The sequence below is a fragment of the Bufo gargarizans genome, chromosome 1 (assembly GCF_014858855.1).
Source record: "Bufo gargarizans isolate SCDJY-AF-19 chromosome 1, ASM1485885v1, whole genome shotgun sequence".
In the NCBI taxonomy this organism is placed as follows: domain Eukaryota; kingdom Metazoa; phylum Chordata; class Amphibia; order Anura; family Bufonidae; genus Bufo; species Bufo gargarizans.
The window spans coordinates 477,649,614-477,671,373 of NC_058080.1; the positions used below are offsets into that span (position 1 = coordinate 477,649,614).

The 21,760-nt window shown below is 44.9% G+C and overlaps 1 protein-coding gene across 2 annotated transcripts in view; it reads right to left on the reverse strand.

The window, feature by feature from the left end:
* The window catches only part of LOC122922787 (aminopeptidase O (putative)), a 435,225-nt gene extending 425,213 nt beyond the window's left edge, over window positions 1-10,012 (reverse strand). The window contains exons 1-2 of one of the 2 annotated variants that reach the window (XM_044273518.1): window positions 9,967-10,012; window positions 2,551-2,600 (exon numbers count right to left, since the gene is read on the reverse strand). The gene's annotated coding sequence lies outside the window, so the exon portion shown is untranslated. Of the gene's footprint in view, window positions 1-2,550; window positions 2,601-2,749; window positions 2,924-9,966 lie in introns of those variants that run through there. The other variant, XM_044273526.1, reaches the window with a different exon arrangement.
* Window positions 10,013-21,760: the final 11,748 nt, after the last annotated feature.

Genomic DNA, 21,760 nt, shown 5'->3' on the forward strand with positions numbered 1-21,760 from the left:
TCTTCACAGCCAGCTGATGGGGAGGGTTGCTTTAACTCTTCGTATATCTTGGGCTGTGTAGAATATAGACATATGGGCACTACATTGGGAGATTTAGCCTTTAGAAATCTTCAGGAGTGAAAGCAGCTGAAACCTGCTTTCACTTTCAGCTCCTGTCACTCCTGATCCGATTTAAAAAGGTTGTATCTTCCGATGTAGAGGAGATAATCCTGTGATCCTCTTTCAAACAAAACCATTTATCTTTTACAGAGCCTGAGATATGAAGGCTTAAAGGGGTTGTGGAAGAATGAGAGAGGTAGCAGTGACTGGCTCCCCTACTTCAGTGTTCCTGAACTCCAGTCCTCCGGGCCATCCTGCCGGTCACAATTTTAGAATGTCCCACAGAATGAATACCTGTGGTCCTGATGCACTGACACTAATTAAATCACCTGCTAAGGAAATCCTAAAACATGACTGATAGGTAGGTTCTGAGGACTGGAGTTGAGAACAATGCCTTAAAGGGGTTGTCCCATAAAAAATATTTTACAGTTTTCAAACTAGCACCTGGATTTGAATACTTTTGTAATTGCATGTAATAAACATTTTGTATAGCCACTGAGTTATTCAATAAAATGTATCTGTATAATGCCACTTCATTTCTTATTTCTTTGACCGGCTCATTAAGAAGGCCGCACATGCTCAGTTCCATCCTTCACCTGCCTCCTGAATTGTGATAGGGTGAGCTGACACACGCCCCCTGAGCTGCAGCAGAAAAGACACTCCCCTTGAACGGACAGCTTAATATAAATCTAGCAGAGCAATGAATGGGGAGATCTCTGGATCCATCTGAGGTATAGGACTGGTTCTAGCTTTGTTAGGCCTCTTTCACACGGGCGTCATGTTTTTTGCCTGGATAAGAGGCGGGTGCGTTGCGGGAAAATGCGCGATTTTTCCGCGCGAGTGCAAAACATTGTAATGCATTTTGCACGCGCGTGAGAAAAATCGAGCATGTTTGGTACCCAAACCACTTGGGATCGGTGTTCTGTAGATTGTATTATTTTCCCTTATAACATGGTTATAAGGGAAAATAATAGCATTCTGAATACAGAATGCATAGTAAAATAGCGCTGGAGGGGTTAAATTTTTTTTAAAATAATTTAACTCACCTTAATCCACTTGCTCGCGTAGCCGGCATCTCCTTCTGTCTTCATCTTAGCTGTCTGCAGCAACAGGACCTGTGGTGATGTCACTCCGGTCATCACATGGTCCATCACATGATCTTTTACCATGGTGATGGATCATGTGACGTCACCACAGGTCCTGTTGCTGCAGACAGCTAAGATGAAGACAGAAGAAGATGCCGGCTATGCGAGCAAGTGGATTAAGGTGAGTTAAATTATTTTTTATTTTTTTTTAACCCCTCCAGCGCTATTTTACTATGCATTCTGTATTCAGAATGCTATTATTTTCCCGCATCCGCATATGAATGGGTCGGGATTCAGTGCGGGTGCAATGCGTTCAACTCACATATCGCATCCGCGCGGAATGCTCGCCCGTGTGAAAGGGGCCTTAGAAAGCTATTGCCATTATTTGTGGGATAACCCATTTAAGTCATGACAAATTGTCACACGATGCCAGGCTATCAGATTTCTGCCGCATCCAAAGATTGGTTACAGCAATGTCAAACAGGATGTTGATATCAAGGGAGCCCAGCAGAGCATCATAGGTCTATTGCACTACTGCACAACCCCTATAAAGCAACCCTCCCCTCCACAATCTGCTGTGGCTGGACTGTCAGGTCTTTTCCCAAAAGCCTCAGTAGAGCTTGGACAAAACTGTTAGGGGGTTAAAGGGGTTTCCAGGTCTTGTATATTAATGACCTATCCTATGTCTGACTCCCAGCATCTCCACCGATCAGGAGTATAAAGAGGCTGTATTTGCTCCAGTGAGCGCTTTGACCTATTCCTAAGCCAATGACGTCATTTTCATCAGAAACATGGCCTTTTATTGATAGGGCCAGGCAGTGAAAACATCATAATGCCTGGTTCTGTGAAAACAGAGAGGGAGCTTTGCAGTTGCAGAGAGAGCAGAGACTCTAGGTGTAATGGCAACGCTCCCATTGCTCCTAGAGACTCATTTGCATATATTAAAGCATAATTTTTCTCAGCAATGCGGACACATATGAACATGGGACAGATGTCTTCAGCTGCCAAGCGCACATGCAACAGGTTAGCCAGTTTCAGGACCTTCCAATCTGCAAAATGTGGAACGCACACGGCCATTATCCGCGTTTTGCATGTGAAAAACCTGATGGGCTTTTTTCTAGGACAAAGTAGTTCTGCAAACAATGCTTTCCTTTGTTCCTAAGGTTCCTTAGGCCTCTTTCAGATGAGCGTGTCCTGTGTGAAAATCACACTCTGTGTGTGAGCATAATTCTCCATTATGGACACGTTTAGCAGGAGCGGTCCGAAAACATGGATACTGGCCGTGTGTGTTCTGCATTTTGCAAACACCAACCTTGCAAAGAGTGTTTTTGTTTGACCTTATGTGTGAACAGATGTCATTCCTTACCTTTCAGCATGGCTCAAAATATTCCAAGATGAATGTTGCAAGATGACCAGCTGTGGGGAAAACAAAACAAAAAAACTTTGCGTTATTTACAATGTCTGACAGATTAACACAAAAGCTTTTTTTTCCCCCAAAGTTGGTCACCTCAGACCACTCATCTCAGCATATATTGAGCAAAGAGGAAAGGTAAGGAAGGACACACCTGTAAATAGTAGAGGATCACAATAGGTGATGGTCACAGCTTATCGCCTCCCCTTCCCTGCACAATGACCGCTCCATACGACAGTAAGCATGTACACAACCCTCTTCCCAGAAGTCAATGGACGGAATTTATTAAGACTGATGTTTTCATATGCTGGTCTTAATCCAAGGTATTCTGGTATAAAAGATGGCACATTTATTAAGAGACGCAGACCTCTTAAATCTGGTTTTGGCCACAATTTGCAACTTTTACAGCAATAGCCCTGGAGTAAATTCTCCCAATGAGTCACCTTCAGACTACAGGTTATTATTTTCAGTGTAGCTTCTGTAAAGTGTATCTCTGAACTGCTGTTTGGGTATATTTACACGTTCAGGTTTTGCATTCAGCTTTTGCAACCGGAAGTGGATTCTAAAAGAGGAAAAGTAATGTTTGCCCTTCGTACTTTATCTCCTTTTGTGCCCCAAAATCTGACCCAAACAGTAACATGTAAATATACCCTTAGGGTCCATTCATACGTCCGTGTGTGTTTTACGGATCCACAGATCTGAAAAATACGAACACCGACAATGTGCGTTCCGCATTTTGCGGACCGCACATCGCCAGCACTTAATAGAAAATGTCTATTCTTGTCCGCAATTGCCGTTAATTATTCAGTCTCTGGAAAACACTTTTAAGGGCTCATGCACACAACTGTATGTATTTTGCGGTCTGAAAAAAATAAGGATGACGTCCGTGTGCATCCTGTATTTTGCGGAACGGAACAGCTGGCCCTTAGTAGAACAGTCTTATCTTTGTCTGTAATGCGGATAATAATAGGACATGTTCTATATTATTGTGGAACAGAAATACGGAAACGGAATGCATACGGAGTAACTTCTGTTTTTTTTGCGGATCCATTGAAATGAATGGTTCCGCATACGGTCTGCAGAAAAATGGAAGGGACACAGAAAGAAAATACGTTCATGTGCATAAGCCCTAACACTGTTCAGGTCACATTTGTTCCCAACATATATGCTAACCATGTCCATAGGATTCCATTAGAGAGAAATTTTGGGCTCCAAAGGGCCAGTATACACCACTATAATGCTAGAAAGTATGAAATATCATAGGAGGCTACACTATTTCATACAATGATATCCAGTACAAAAAAATGTATACTGCACCCAGTGGGTAACACTGTATGGCATTCATCAAAGCCCTTTGTTGGCAGCTGCAGCCCAGGCAAGATGGCTGCCCCATAATCATTTAGTAAAAAAAAAAAGTTTGAAGGGGTAGTTCAGGATGTTTTTTTGTTTTTTAATTCCACTCCCAGCCAGTAGGTCCTGCAAGGAGAAACATACTTACATGCTGTGGGCATGCTGTCTGCATTGCACTTCCAATCTCCATCTGTCAACATCCACTGGGTGCACTGCTGCAGCCAATGACTGGCCTGAATGGTGATGTGTCCCCAAGTGGCAAGTGACCCAGCAGTGACGTGCCACCAGGGAACACATGCAGACAGCCTGGGAGCTGGAAATCAAGTATTGGGGAGCAGGTAAGTACAGATGTAGCCGAGCTAAACTTGATAGTTAACACTTTTAGTAAAGAACAGCAAAAAAAATTTAACTGACTTTTTAATGGATTTCAATAGCTTTTGTCACACGATAACTGAGATAACATAATGACATGTGTCATCAGAGTCAATTTTAGCTTGACTACATTTTATGTATTTACAGGTCCACCCTTTGCAAACTTTGTCCAGCCTTAAAGGGGTTGGGCAGTTTCCCATACTGATGACCTATCTTCAGGACAGGTCATCAATATTGGATCAGCGGGGGTCTAACTCCTAGCACCCCCACCGTTCAGCTGTTTGAAGAGAACGCAGTGCTTGGACGAGCGCTGCCTTCTCTTCATTGTTTACCTGCTTACTGTCGACATTGCAGTGGCGAGCAGTGTAATTATAACTAAGCCATCCACATTCACTTCAATGGGAAGGCGCAGTTATACTCTGTCTGCTCCTTCCCTTTAAAGTGAAAGGGGACAGAGAAGCTGAAATTACACCTGCTCGCTGTCGACATTAGGGTTGTTGCGATACCAAAATTTTGATTTGATTTCGATACCATAAAAAAGTATTGCGATATTCGATACCACGCGAAAAAAATAAAACACCAAAATAAAACACGCATTTTATGGAACGTCTGGCCGATAATCGAACAGTCTGATCCTATTTTTTCTGATACGGCGTTCACCGCAAAGATTTTTTTATATTTTAATAGTTCACACTTTTATGGATGTGGCAATATGTAATATGTTTATTTTTTTATTGATTATATATTTTATATGTACAATTGGGAAAGGGGTGATTTATACTTAATATTTCTTTACTTTTTATTTAATAACTATTTCCCCCCTTAGGGGCTAGAACCTGGGATCTTTTCATCCCTTGTCCTATTCACCCTAATAGAGCTCTATTGGGGTGAATAGGACTTCACACTCTCCCTGCTGCCCTGTGCATAGTACACACAGCAGCAGGGAGATTACCATGGCAGCCAAGGCTTCAGTAGCGTCCTGGCTGCCATAGTAACCAATCAGAGCCCCAGGATTACACTGCTGGGGCTCCAATCAGAACCTACCACTGCACCACCAAAAAGGAGAAAGGGAGGGGACCCTGTGACCACTGCCACCAATGTTTTTAGTACTGGGGGAAGGCACTGCGCCACCAATAAACATAAGCAACCTTTTAATATAAATACAGGAGGCGGGTGCCAGCAGCAGAATCACAAAGCCAGCACCCGACCTCTATGACAGGGCGCTGCGATCCGTGACAGTTAACCCCTCAGGTGCAGCATCTGAGGAGTTAACAGCCGCGGATCTCAGCTCCCTGTCATAGAGGTTGTGTGCAGGCTATGTGATTCTGCTGCCGGCACCCGCCTCCTGCATTTGTATTAATGGGTGAGTTACAGTATTATCATTGGTGGTGCAGTGACAACAGCCCCTCCCCTCCTCCGCCCCTCTCTCTTCTTATTGGTGGCGGGATGGGGGGAGGGCCTGCTTCTTCCCTGTGCTGTTGAGGTAACATGGAGCGCACTGAGAGCACTGTGCTCCATGTTATCTGATACTAGACTGTGCAATAGCAAAGCCTAGTATCGAAAAAAAGGCAAATCCCGGTATCTAATCAATACCGGTACAACAGTATCGATTGGGTAATAATAATTCGATACCCGCTACAACCCTAGTTGACATGTGGCTTGCATTCTCTTGAAACAGCTGATCGTTGGGAGTGCCCGGAGCTGGGCCCCTGCTGATTGGATATTGATGACCTATCCGGAGGATAGATCATCAGTATTATGCTATTGCACAACCCCTTTAAGTGAAGGTCTATAATCAGGATACACCCAAACTGCTGATCAGTGAAGGTGTGGGTACCGGCACCCCATGGATCAGCTATCCATCGCTTAAAAAAGCCTTAAGTATATAGTTTTGTTAGCAAAACAATACATACGATACAAAATTAAGCAAGACTTTTTCTAAATGTTTATTTATTAAAACTGAGGTTTTACCCCAGAATGATCCTGATAGTTTTACCTCTTTTTTGCAGTGGGCAGCCAAAGGGTACAGCCATTTATCACATAATTTGATGTAGAAAATCTGCATCACTATAAGCGCTGTGGACTTTCCGCACACAGTTCGGGCTCATGTACACAACCATAGATTTTTTTTGCGGTCTGCAAATTACACATCCGCTAAACACGGATGCCGGCTGTATGCATTTCACATTTTCCAGAAAGTCCAGCCCTCTGTAGAACTGTCCTATCCTTGTACGAGAAACGGATAAGAACAGGACACGTTCTATTTTTTTGCGGGTGCCATAGAAGATATAGAGATGTGTACAGTACACGTGTGCTGTCCACATATTTTGCGGTCCCATGTAATGGATGGATGTAAACAAAAAACACGGTCTTGTGCATGAGCCCTTCCACTGGGGAAAATCTGCAGCATATCAGTCACGGGTGGCAGTATCCTATGGATCTTTTTATGTGCAGCAGATTTGTTGGAGAAGTTTTTTGTTCCACTATTTGAAGGTGGCTTGAAGTAATCAGAACGCTTTCCAGTGACACAAGCCCAGACAAACAGAACTGATTTACAGTAGCAGAAAGTTCTGCAAAAAATCCTGTGTGTGAACCTACCGTGTGGGTGAGACGTTAGTGGTCTTTTCTGCACATATTTTGTTTAAAAAAAATGCTGCAGTCCCATTTACTTACTGTATATTCACATGTCCGTAAATGACGGATGTACGCTATTCTCCACAGACAGAACACTGATTTTAATGTATATATGTAGTCAGGCGCTAGTTTGGTCTGTGATGGAGCCCTCACACACATCTTCACAAATAAAACATTAACCATTTTCCATGGACGTGTGAATGATGGTTTACACAGCACTTTATTTTGTGGCATTTTTATCAAAATGCAGCATGCCCAAGTGATCGTTTTTTGTTTTTTTTTCTGTAGCTTATCTTCCTAGGCTTCTAAAACATTAAAAAGAGCAAAACACCATTAAAGGGGTTTCCCAAGACTCCGGATAGGTCATTAGTATCTGATCGGGTCCGAAACCCAGGATCCCTGCCAATCAGCTGTTTGAGAAGGCCCCGACACTCACAGTCTTCTCTCAGGTTTCCCTACGCCCGTGATGTCACCTTCATCGGTCACGGAGCTTAGGTGACCTCAGCCTCATGGAAGTGAATGGGGCTGAGAGTGATAACAAGTACAGCCGCTATACAACGTGCGGTGCTGTGCTTGGTGAGCAGAGAGAAGGCCGCGGTGCTCACAGGAGCGCTGGTGCCTTCTCAAACAGCTGTTCACAGGGGTGTCGGACCCCCACTGATCAGATACTGATCACCTATGCAGAGGATGGGTCATCAGTTATAAAGTCTTGGAAAACCTTTTTAAAAATGCACTGCATTATTTATGTGCCTTTTAAGCTACATGCACAAGACAGTGACGGACATTTAAGTAACGGCCACAGCCATTTTTAGCACCAATGAAAGTCTATGGGGCTATTCACGTGGCCGTTCTTTTAACAGTCAGCTATTCACAGCGTCATAGCAACCCATGAAGCCGTGAGCTCCTGCTCTAAACAGGAATCCAGCCCGGCATACCACGGACAGCTCTCGGCCGCGGAACACGGCCGTGTGCATTCGGCCTTAAGCAGGACCTGCCGAAGGTCCTTCTATGTGCTTGATGACTTAGTCACGTGGGAGAGCATGATTACGTTATCACTAGGGATGAGCGAATCGACTTCGGATGAAACATCCAAAGTCGATTCGCATAAAACTTTGTTTCAATACTGTACAGGACAAGCGAGCATTAGAATGTATTGGCTCAAGGTACCACTTGGAACCGAACCCGGGAAATGTTTTTTTACAGTAGAAATTGATTTCTGAAGTTATTATGCGAAGTCTCGCGAGACTTCGCTAAGTAATAACTTCGTCTCATCGGAGCCAATACATTCTAATACATTCTAATAAAGTATTAAAACTACGTTTTATGCGAATAGACTTCGGATGTTTCATCCCTAGTTATCACGCACATTGCAGGTCCTGCTCAATGAAGAGAGGAGAGACTGAGGCAGCGTGTTCAGGTGGATGAGTTTTTTTTTGTCAAATGAACTTAAAGGGGTTCTTCACTTTCATTTAACTGATGATCTATCCTCTGGATAGATCATCAGCTTCTGATCGGCCGGGGTCCGACACCCGGGACCCCCGCCGATCAGCTGTTTGAGAAGGCAGCGGCGCTCCAGTAGTGCCGCGGCCTTCTCACTGTTTACCGCCGGGCCGCCCGCCCACTGACGTCACGACTTGTATCAACTAGAGTGGGCGCGGCTAAGCTCCATTCAAGTGAACAGAGCTTAGCCGCGCCCACTCTAGTTGATACAAGTCGTGACGTCAGTGGGCGGGCGGCCCGGCGGTAAACAGTGAGAAGGCCGCGGCACTACTGGAGCGCCGCTGCCTTCTCAAACAGCTGATCGGCGGGGGTCCCGGGTGTCGGACCCCGGCCGATCAGAAGCTGATGATCTATCCAGAGGATAGATCATCAGTTAAATGAAAGTGAAGAACCCCTTTAAAAAACAGCTGGGGGGGGGGGGGGGGGGGAGAAAAAAAAGGCACACTATGGAGGACATTATTTTAGCCGACGGCCTAAATGGAGGCATTAATAATGCTGGGGGCAGTAAAATGGAATGGCTACACTATGGGGGATTTTTTTTTAGCTGCGGGCATTATTAATGCTGGGGGCAGTAAAATGGAATGGCTACACTATGGGGGACATTTTTTTAGCTGCGGGCATTATTAATGCTGGGGGCAGTAAAATGGAATGGCTACACTATGGGTGACATTTTTTTAGCTGCGGGCATTATTAATGCTGGGGGCAGTAAAATGGAATGGCTACACTATGGGTGACATTTTTTTAGCTGGCAGCCTAATTAAAGCTGGAGGCATTAAAACAAAATCCTACACTATGTGGGACATTATTTTACCTGGGGGCCTACATGGGGGTACTATTAAAGCTAAACCGCTGCGGTATGAGAACGGAACGGAATGTATTTTGGAGCATTGACAATGAATGGGGACAAAACTGAAGCTTTTTTTTTTCCGGTATTGAGCCTCTATGACGGATCTCAATACCGGAAAATATTAACGCTAGTTGGAAAGTAGCACCGTTCATTCGTTTTCCATGTCAGTTTTTAGCGGACATAAAAAAGTGATGCAAAACTGACGTTAAAAACAGAGACACGGCCAAAAAAATGGATGCACACACGATGCAAAATTGCCATGAAGAACTGACAGCGTGCCCGTTTTTAACAGACTTTTTGTAGCCTTAAAACAGAAAAAAAAAACGTGTTTAGGAGGCGTTCGTCTACTGTATATTCACACACAACAGATTTCAGAGATTGTCCCTTCACCTAAACCCATGTATGGAACAGAGAAATGTCTGCAACCAAACTGCTGTGTATGAACAGACCCCGACTGTTCTGTGCACGTTCATGCTCCTCTGAGACCCTGCATGTTAGGGAAGGGGGGCTCTACAAGCGCCTTTATCTGCAGGAGAGGGATAAAACTTTGCTTCATGTAAGCAAGAACTAGAGGTCACTAGAGCCCGGCAGGCACGTCCCCCTGTGCCGCCTGCCTGCCGGGTCTGCACACTGATCAGGCCGACACCTTGCATGAAGTAAAGCTTTACCTGCCGTCCAGCTATACACAGCGGCCCCCGGGTGCAGGCAGGAAATCTCGCCCCGCAGTCCAAACCTCGCGAGACTTTGCACACTGAAGCACGCTGGCTGACTTCAGCCTCCTCCAGGCAGTTCAGTTCTTAAAGAGACAGAGCACTTAGCATTGTATGGAAGAGGTAAGGGTGTGTTCACGTCACGATTTGTGTATGTTAGAAATAAAAAGGACACAAAAATGCAGCACAGCACCTTCAAGTATATATTATTTATTTTTGTATGGTGAACAGATGCCGCTGTAGGACATCAGTCTGCAGCATCCGCTTAACGTATACGTTTTTGTATACGTTAAGCAGATGGGAAAAACGGGATGTGAACCCAGCCTAAAGGGCTCATGAACACGACTGTATGTATTTTGCAGTCCACAAAATACGGATGACATCCATGTGCATTCCGTATTTTGCGGAACGGAACAGCTGGCCCCTAATAGAACAATCCTATCCTTGTCCGTAATGCAGACAATAATAGGACATGTTCTTTTTTAGGAACGGACATACGGAAACGGAATGCACACGTAGTAACTTCCACTTTTTTTGCTGACCCATTTAAATGAATGAAAAAACTGCATCAATAACTACCACAAAAACTGCACGTGTAGTTTTTGATGCAGTTTTTTCAGCCAGTCAGGAGAGGATCCATAAAAAAGGACTCAAAAAACGCATCTACGATTCCAGCACAGTCATCTCACTTAGCCCTATCACTAAAGAAGAGGAGGGAGGAGCAAGGGTGCACAGAGGGGCTTAAGCCCTGCTTAGGCTACTTTCACACTAGCGCTTGATCGGATCCGTTCTGAACGGATCCGATCATATTAATGCAGACGGAGGCTCCGTTCAGTACGGATCCGTCTGCATTAATAACTTAGAAAAATTTCTAAGTGCGCAAGTAGCCTGAGCGGATCCGTTCAGACTTTCAATGTAAAGTCAATGGGGGACGGATCCGCTTGAAGATTGAGCCATATGGTGTCATCTTCAAGCGGATCCGTTCCCATTGACTTACATTGTAAGTCTGAACAGATCCGCTCGCCTCCACACGGCCAGGCGGACAGCTGAACGCTGCAAGCAGCGTTCAGCTGTCCGCCTGGCCGTGCGGAGGAGAGCGGAGCGGAGGCTGAACGCCGCCAGACTGATGCAGTCTGAGCGGATCCGCTCCATTCAGACTGCATCAGGGCTGGACGGATGCGTTCGGGTCCGCTCGTGAGCTCCTTCAAACGGAGCTCACGAGCGGACCGAAGAACGCTAGTGTGAAAGGAGCCTTAGTTGTATGTAGATTCAAAGTGATTTTTCTCCGGAAGTATTTAGTGAAAGGTAGTACATGGAGGCAAATGACCTATTTCTGACTTAACTTATCCAAAAAAAAATAAAAAAATAATGACATGACACTTTGTGTTGGAATAAAAATGGCCACAATGCTTTATTAAGGGTAAATAAATTAATAAATAATTAAAACTTAAAATTCATAAATAAATAACCATTAAAAATTCCAATAATTACCGAAATCCACTCAGCAATAGCTGAGTAATACAGCCCCTCTAATAAAGCAAAGCGACATAAGCAAAAGAATAGGGAGGGCGGGCGACGATCCGGTCTTGATAAAAGTGGCCCAGACGCGCCGCCGAAACCCTCATTTTAAGGACTAAACTTTCCCGCCGCTGGCATCCACACCAATCAGCTGTCCAGAAATCTCCCCCAGCAACCAGCTGCACCAATCAGAGAGCATCCCTGCATGTCATCCAAGGTTCAGGTGAGACTTGATAAAACCAGCTGATTCTGACAGGACTTAATCGTTAATTTCTAACGATAATTTGTTTTCCCTTAGTCCTAACAGTGGCACAGATGGGGTATTCTGCCCCTGTGGACTGGTTAGGACAGGTGGAAGTTTAATGAACAAATAAAAAACACTGGCATGTACACGCCCTCCCTGCCCCCAATAAAGAGGGGTGTAGCCCTCATGCAGTTGTGTAATAACAAGTAGACAAAAAATACTAATAATAATAATAATAAACAAGGGGGGGAAATTTGTGTGCCACTGTTAGGACTAAGGGAAAACAAATTATCGTTAGAAATTAACGATTCCCTTACGTCCTAACCAGTGGCACAGATGGGGATTTAGCAAGTAGAAACCCCCATGGGAGGGTCCTCATGCCTGGCGGAAGATAACACTGTCCGGCCAAATGAGGAATAACCATGTATTCTAGTATCCACTCTATAGTGTGAGATAAAAGTGGAGTGAGAACTCCAAGAAGCTGACTTACAGATCACATCCAATGGGATCGAGCTTCTCTCTGCAAAAGAAGTGGCCACTGCTCGAGTAGAGTGGGCCCTTACAAATTCAGGGGGCTCCGAGCCCTGAGACATATAGGACTCCCGAATTGCCTCTTTAATCCAGCGACTGATGGAGGGCTTAGAGGCTTTCCTCCCCTTATGGGTACCGGAAAAAAGGATAAGGAGGTTTTCATCCTTCCTAAATACCTTGGAGCGTTCCAGGTAAATCCTAAGACATCTCGCAATGTCGAGGGTATGGAGCCCTCTTTCCTCAGAGGAGGGGGATGGAGCCAATGTTGGTAGGGAGATCACCTGGTTAATATTGTCAAAGGAGGGAACCTTTGGGATGAAGGTAGGTAAAAATTTGAGGAGTACCCGATCCTGCAGGAACTTTGTATAAGGCTCAAAGGCAGAAAAAGCCTGGAGTTCCCCAACTCGCTTTGCAGAGGTAACAGCCAACAAGAAGGTGATCTTCCAGGTTAGAAACCTGAATCCCGCCTCCTCTAGGGGCTCAAAGGGGGGAGATGATAACCCCCTGAGCACGACCGATAAATCCCAAACCGGGATGGGTCTGATTACTGTAGGCTTTAATCTTGAGGCTCCCTTCAGGAATCTCTTGATAAGGGGGTCTTGAGAAACAGCTCTGTTGAGACAAGCAGAGATTGCTGAGATCTTCACTTTAAGGGTAGCGGGTGATAGCCCCCTGTCCAGACCGTCCTGTAGAAACTGTAGGATCATCGGGATGGAAGCTTCAGCGGATGTTTGCTGATGCCTAGCACACCAGGACGAAAAAATCTTCCAGATTCTGGAGTAGGCCTTGTTGGTCGCTTCTGATCTGGAGTGCTCCAGGGTTCTCAAGACAGACCCCGATAGCCCTTCTATCCTTGGAAGGGACTGATCAACCTCCAGGCTGTCAGGTTGAACATTTGAAGATTTGAGGAGACCTGGGTGCCCCCCGACACCAGTACTCTCTCTGGGGGAAGCCTCAGAAATTGACCCCGACTCATCTGTAGGAGTTGGGTAAACCAAGCTCTTTTCGGCCAGTATGGGATAATGGCGATAACTGACGCTTGGTCCTGCCTGATTTTCATCAAGACCCTTGGTATCAAGGAAATTGGAGGGAAGATGTAGGCCAGCCTGAACCTCCATGGGATTGACAGTGCATCTATTGCCACCGGGTTGTCCTCCCTGTAAAGGGAGCAATACCTCTCCACCTTGGTGTTGAACCTCGTTGCCATGAGATCAATCTCTGGCATGCCCCACCTGAGTGTTATCTCCTTGAAGACCTCTGGATGAAGTGACCATTCTCCGGTTGGAAGACCTCGGCTCAGGCGATCCGCAATCACATTGTGAACTCCGCGAATGTGAACGGCTGATAAGTGGGTGAGGTTCAGTTCTGCCCAATCCAAAATCACCCCTATCTCTCTCAGGAGACTTTGTGACCTCGTGCCTCCCTGCTTGTTGATATACAACACAGCGGTCATGCTGTCTGACTGTACCTTCACTGCCTTCCCTCGGATGATGGGAGCAAAATGAAGAAGAGCTAGCAAGACTCTCTAGCACCAAACACCAAACCACACTCAAGGTTGACAGCAAGCTGCGCTCCAGGAGACTGAACTTGGAGCTTCACCAAGTTTAAATAGGTCGTTTTGGCGCCAAAAAGAAAGTCCCGCCCACAAAGGGGGCGGGGTAATCTTAAGGTTTATAACTTGGTCTACAATGACCAAAATATAACTATGTGCCCCAGAGAGGGAACCTAAACATTCAAAAGGGCCCCCCACGGCCCTAAATAATCAAAAAGAACAATCCCGGCAGCGCAGCAGCGCTCCGGAGACAGACCCGGAAGTGACGTCACCCGACGTCACTTCCGCAAGATGGCGGCGCCCAGCAGAACATGCGGACGCCGCTACCGCCGCTCCAGCAGCTCCCGCTCCTGCCCCGGCCACACCACCTGGCAAAGAGGTAAGCCCAAGCGTGATAGGGCTCAGTGCAGGAGCGGAAACTTAGCCAAGGCCCGAGACACGTCCTCCGGCCGCATAGAAGGAGCGGCTTAGTTCCCAAAGGGAACAAAAATATCAAAAAAGGGGAAAATAATACACTCTCCCCCCCGAGGGGGGGGGGGGAGTGCACCACCCGTCCCGTCCTGTCCGCAGGACAGAAAAAAACACAACTGCATGAGGGCTACACCCCTCTTTATTGGGGGCAGGGAGGGCGTGTACATGCCAGTGTTTTTTATTTGTTCATTAAACTTCCACCTGTCCTAACCAGTCCACAGGGGCAGAATACCCCATCTGTGCCACTGGTTAGGACGTAAGGGAACCCTTTCATAAAACCTGAAATAAAAGAGCGGGAAAGCAAGAAAAAGGAGGGGAGGGGGAGAAGAGAGAAAACAAGCAAAACCATACAAAAAACACATATTAATGGTGTCATTGCCCCCATGTGTCCCCCAAGCGAAACGCTCTGGGGGGGCCTGAACATTCTGTTGAGCTAGCCCTACTAGACCTTGGGGTGAATTTATCCAAACCGGTGTAATGGAAAGCTGGCTTAGTTGTCCATAGCAACCAGACTCCACCTTTCATTTTTCAGAACTCCTTTGAAAAAGGAAAGGTGGAATCTGATTGGTTGCAATGGGTACCTAAGCCTGTTCTACTTTACACTGGTTTCCTAAATCTCCCCTACTGTGCCTGGTTTATCAGTTAATTTCCTGGTGACAGACTCCCTTTAACCCCTTAGGGCTCTTTCACACGAGCAGATCCTGTGCGGGTAATCCGCTGCGTGAAAGACAGCCAGGCCCCGTTCCGGACAGCAGAAGCACGAAGCGTTAACATGACTGATAATGCTCCATGCCTCTATGTGACCTTTTTACTACGAAATCACAGTGACAACTTTATCTCACTGTGAGGGCTCTTGCACACAAACGTAACGGCTCCGTGCCCATGTTGCGGACCGCATACGGCAGTTCCACAATACACGGGTCACCAGCTGTGTGCATTCTGCATCACGGATGCGGACCCATTCACTTGAATGGATCCGCAAATCTGGAGATTCCGGTGCGGAACGGAAAGGAAGCGCGGAACGGAACCCCACGGAAGCACTAGGGAGTGCTTCTATGGTGTTCCATTCCGTGCTTCCGTTCCGCAAGAAGAGAGACTTGTCCTATCTTTTTGCAGAACGGACGGATCGCGGACCCCGTTCAAGTGAATGGGTCTGCAATCCACATGCGGCTGCCCCATGGTCGGTGCCCGTGCATTGCGGACCGCAATTTGCAGTCCGCAAAAAAAGTCAGTGTCCCCCAATGGTCTTTTTGTAGCAGAAATATATAAAAAAAAATAAGTTATAAAAAAAGAAAGAAAAAATTGTAAAATACATAAAACGGAAAAAAAAGCCCACACCAACCAAAACCATTACAATTATCACCCCATTCATATGAAACTATACATATTGTATAATAAAACAATCCAAATCATATAGGGAACTAATGATAATAGTTTGCATATTTAAATAATGAGCTATAGTTTGAATAAAAATGACTTTTAAAAAAAAGTACAGTTTTCCCCTAATAAAACGAAAAAAAATATATATTAAAAAGCCCTGTGTTATGTAATAAGCTGCAAATGTTATTTTGGTAGTCCAAAAAATAAAAAAGTTACAAGTGTTTAAGCCACGTGCTCTAAATCACAAAAAAGTGACTGGTCATTAACCCCTTAGGGACCGGGCTCATTTTCACCTTAAAGAGGACCTTTCACTACAATAAAAAATCTAAACTAAGCATACAGACATGGAGAGCGGCGCCCAGGGATCTCCCTACACTTACTCCGTTCTCCCGGTATCGCCTCCGGTATCTTCATATGTTCGGCTCAACTGGGTGGAGCCTGCCGGCGTCTCCTCCTCCTAGGCTGTAGCGCTGGCTAATCGCAGCGCAGAGCTCACAGCCTGGGAGGTTTTTTTCTCCCAAGCTGTGAGCTCTGCGCTGCGATTGGCCAGCGCTACAGCCTAGGAGAAGGAGACGCCCAGCAGAACAAGGGCAGTCTCCTCCTACTATAACCAAGTCCCCTAAGTCTTCGTCTACTATAACTAAGTGAGCGGAGATACCGGAGGACATAGCGGCAGTACAGAGGGGCGCCCAGGGATAATAGTAAGTGCAGTGAGATCCCTGGGCGCCGCTGTATATGTCATGATACTTAGTTCACAGTTTTTCCAGGTGAAAGGTCCTCTTTAAGGACCAGGCCATTTTTGCTAATCTGACCAGTGTCACTTTATGTGGTGATAACTTTAAAACGATTTGACTTAGGCCTCATGCACACGACAGTATTTTTTTGCGGTCCGCAAAAAGGGGTTCCATTGTTCCGTGATCCGTGTCCGTTTTTGTTTCCGTTTGTCTTCCTTTATTTTTGGAGGATCTTCAGACATGAAGGAAAGTAAAAAAAATCACGAAAAACGGAACAACGGACACGGAATGAAACAACGGTCGTGTGCATGAGGCCTTATCCAGGCCATTCAGGACATTCAGTTTTTTCGTCACATATTGTACTTCATGACACTGGTAAAATGGAGTAAAAAAAATAAATAAATAAAAAAAATATATATTTATAAAAAAACTACCAAATTTGGCAAAAATTTGGAAGCATTTGCAAATTTCCAAGTTTCAATTTCTCTACTTCTATAATACATAGTAATACCTACAAAAATAGTTATTTTACATTCCCCATATGTCTACTTCATGTTTGGATCATTTTGGGAATGACATTTTATTTTTTGGGGATGTTACAAGGCTTAGAAGTTTAAAAGCATACGCCTTTTTGATCGCTTGCGGTTGTACTTTTTGTGATGTAAGGTGACAAAAAAAAAAGTTTATTTAGTACAGTTTTTTTATTTTTTATCTTTTACGGTATGGGGTTAGGTCATGTGATATGTTTATAGAGCCTGTCTCTGTATTGGAATGCATTGGCTGTATGAGTAATGCAGTGTGTATTACTCATACAGGTTCTCACAGGCTCGTCACCGGAAGGCAGCACCGATGCCTAAGGAAGGCATCGCACTGCCTTCCATGCCATCGGGTCCCCCTTACAGCCGCACGGGGACCCGATGGCACCTCCGCCTGCCGCAACTCCCCTAAAAGCCGCAAACCGCAGGTCTGAATTGACAGACCTCCCCCGCGCATTGTCCCAGGGTGCCTGCTCAATGATTTGAGCAGGCACCTTGTTCCAATCACTGGGTGGCGGTGATCGGAACTACACATGACGTACCGGTACGTCATGTGTCCTTAAGTACTGGGACATCATGCCATACCGGCACGTCATGTGTCCCAAACAGGTTAAGGCCTTTTCAGGCCTGGTCATTAAAGGGTTAACCAATTAGTGCTTTCCCGGCTAGTAAGGCCTCATACACACGTTAACTTTTTTTTTTGCAGCCCCTTGAAATAGTGCACTGTGACAATGCGGTCCCCAGACCAAAAATGTTGTGCACCCCCTGCCTTAGAGCATACTCACATGGAAGTGTAGTTCCTACATTGATTTTTGTGTTGTGTTTGCTGCCTTTCTGTACCAAATCCACACCACAATCCATATGTTCCATGTGGATTTTGATGCAAATTTGCCTCTCCCTCTGCGTTGCAAAGGTTGAAACATGCACTAAATATCTGCATAAATAATTGCTGCAAATTTCTAAATCCACACCACAGGTCAATTTTCACACACAAAACTTCAGCACCGTGTATATGAGGTTTCAAAAATCTCATCTACATAGCTGTTACTGTATTATGCAGCAGATTTTCCACTTGAAAATCCGTACACACTACACACCGTGTACATATACCTTAAGGCCTCTTTCACACAGGTATCGCGTGTGAGGGCCGGATAGGATGCTGGTGCGTCGCGGGAAAATGCACGATTGTTCCACGTGAGTGCAAAGCGATTTAAAGTGATTTGAATGTGCGTGAGAAAAATCGGCATGTTTGGTACCCAGACCTGAACCCGAACTTCTTCACAGAAGTTCGGGTTTGGGATCGGTGTTGTGTAAATTTTACTATTTTCCCTTATAACATGGTTATAAGGGAAAATAATAGCATTCCTAATACAGAATGCATAGTAAATTAGGGTCGGAGGGGTTAAAAAAATTAAAATTAAATTAAACTCACCTTAATCCACTTGTTCGCGCAGCCCGGCTTCTCTTCTTTCTTCTTCTTTGATGACCTGGGAGAAAAGGACCTTTTAGTGACGCCACTGCGCTCATCACATGGTCCATCACCATGGTGATGGATCATGTGATAGACCATGTGATGTGCGCAGTGACGTCACCAAAGGTCTTTTTCTCCCAGGTCATCAAAGAAGAAGAAAGAAGAGAAGCTGGGCTGCGCGAACAAGTGGATGAGGTGAGTTGAATTATTTTTTAACCCCTCCATCCGTAATTTACTTAGCATTCTGTATTAAGAATGCTATATTTTCCTTATAACCATGTTATAAGGGGGAAAATAATAAAGATCGGGTCCCCATACTGATCGTCTTCTAGCAACCATGCGTGAAAATCCACCGCATCCGCACATGCTTGCGCAATTAGCCACATTCACTTCTATGGGCCCTGCGTTGCGTGAAAAACACACAATATAGAGCATGCTGCGATTTTCACGCACAAGGGATGCGTGAAAATCACTGATCATGTGCACAGCCCCATAGAAATGAATGGGTCCGGATTCAGTGCGGGTGCAATGCTTTCACCTCACGCATCTCTTGAAAACTCGCCCGTGTGAAAGAGGCCTAAGGGTGGCTGCACACAAGCTTTTTTTCCAGGTGTATTTTTGTGCAGAAAAATGTAAATTAGGCAAATCTCATGTACACTTTTCTTAAAGGGGGTTGTGCAGGTCATTTATATTGATAGGATAGGTCATCAATATCTGATCTACAGTGGTCTGACACCACGCCGATCAGCTGTTTGAAGAGGCGGCACTTCATGCCAGCGCTGCTACATGTTCATTACACAACCTGTCGTTTCGGTGGCTCAGTGTAATGACAAGTGCTTGGTCCATTCACTTGAATGGAGTGAGCATTTATCATTACACTGTGCCACCGCCTCATGGGAGATGACGCAGAGTCTAATGAACAGGAAGCAGCGCATGCATGGAGCGGCACCTCCTCTTCAACCAGCGGATCAGCGTGGTGCTGGGCGTCAGACCCCTGGTGATCAGATATCGATGACCTATCCTGACGATAGCTCATCAATGTATATGGCAGGACAATTGGCAGAAATTGACTTGCTGTGTGGATTTTGAAATCTGATGCGTTTTTCCTGTGCAGATTTCATCTTTTTCAATAGAAGGGTGAGATCTGCGGGAAATCTGCATCATATCAGCACCACAAACCGCACAAAAAATGTGCTAAAACCACATTTAAAAAAACGCCCAAAAAATGCAATAAATATTTATTTTGTGCGGTTTTGGTGCAGATATCTTGTGGATTTTCTGTACACAAATTTGAACTCTGTGCATCCACCATTAAGAGTGCCTTCATATGTGGCAGAAAAATCTGCACCAAAATCCCAATGTACGTATTTTTGGGCTCATGTGGATTTTGGGGCTGATTTTATTGCAGATATTGTTGCAGATTTCATTGCTGATTGATTCCTATTAAAAACTAAGGAGAAATTAAGCTTCAGAAAATCTGCAACACATTGGGGCACATTTACTAAGGGATTTGCAACTATTTTAGGGGTAGACTAGTCGCAAGTCCCCTTTCTAACCAGCTGTGCATGGCTGGAAACAGGCATAAATGTTAGCGAAAAACTACAGTTTTTACGCCATGTGCAAGGTCTGCCACGGATGTCTCTAATTTATTACAAGGCGCACACCTCGTCCAAATTACACGCGGTTACGAAAGATCCAGGTGCCGGTTTGAAAAATGTAGATGTAGAATATTTTTCTTCGGACAATTTGACAAAGAGAAGCCGCTATATTACCACTTGGCAGTCAGCTTGGCAATGATTAATGAAGTTTGTTTTAACCTTGCTGACATTTGTTGCCTTAACCCTTTCCCGACATGGGATGTAATAGTACGTCACATGTCGGGTGTATAAAGATGGCTTCCGCTCCGGAACGTGCTTTATCTTTCTGTATGATTCCCATTGTATATTTGCTTTACAGCGCTATCATATGTAGGATTTTAGTGACATTTTCTGCATTTTTGCTTTGTGTTTTGCACCAGCACTTTTTTAGTAAAAAAGTCAGCTCCAGATGTCTGAAGGTCTATGGGAAATATAAAAAGCAGGACAAGCATTTTTTGCTACTGCCATGTTTGTTCATTAGGTGGCAATATTTGCCTTTCTGGCCTCTACAAAAAACGCTGCATTTTTTCCAGCAGTTTAACATCACATCATGAAGAAAACTCTAGTAGTAAGATACACTGGCCCAGATTGTGTCTGGACCTAGAATATGTCTAAGTGGCACAAATTGGTGCATTTTGATGCAGTTTGGTGCATATGGGTTTTCACACTTTTTTCCTACTTGCTCAGAAGGAGGCTGGACCACTGTGATATATGGTGTATGTCTAGACAGCCTGTATACGTTTATGCCATCTATAGGCTTAATAGGTCTGGGCCACTGTGTGCCAAAAACTCCAGAAAAACTGCCACAAAAAATGGGGCTAAAAACTGCTTGTGCTTATTTCGGCAGTTTTTTTTTCTTACTGGTAAAAAACACTAAATCCATATTCATGTGTGTGGGCACCCAAAGGCTACATTCACATGATGGACACATTCAGTTTTCAACCAGTTTGCATACATTTTCTGGTCATCTGGCCATTTTTCATCCGTTTTTAAAGGGGGTAAGGCTACTTTCACACTTGCGTTCAGAGCGGATCCGTCTGATGTCTGCACAGATGGATCCGCTCCTATAATGCAGACGATGGGATGCGTTCAGAACGGATCCGTCTGCATTATAGTTCAGAAAAAATTCTAAGTGTGAAAGTTGCTCAGATGGATCCTTCCAGACTTTACATCGAAAGTCAATGGGGCTACCCCCAACCTTAGGCCTCTTTCACACTACAGTATGTTGAATTCAGTGTTTTGCGTTCCGTTTTTCACGGATCCGTTGTTCCGTTTTTTGCTTCCGTTGTGGTTCCGTTTCCGTTCCGTTGTTCCGTTCCGTTTTTCCGTATGGCAAATACAGTATACAGTAATTTCATATAAAAAATTGGGCTGGGCATAACATTTTCAATAGATGGTTCCGCAAAAAACGGAACGGAAACGGAAGACATACGGATGCATTTCCGTATGTGTTCCGTTTTTTTTGCGGACCCATTGACTTGAATGGAGCCACGGACTGTGATTTGCAGCCAAATATAGGACATGTTCTATCTTTTCAACGGAACGGAAAAACGGAAATACGGAAACGGAATGCATACGGAACACATTCCGTTTTTTTGCGGAACCATTGAAATGAATGGTTCCGTATACGGACCGTATACGGAACGCAAAAAACGGACCGTATACGGAACGCAAAAAA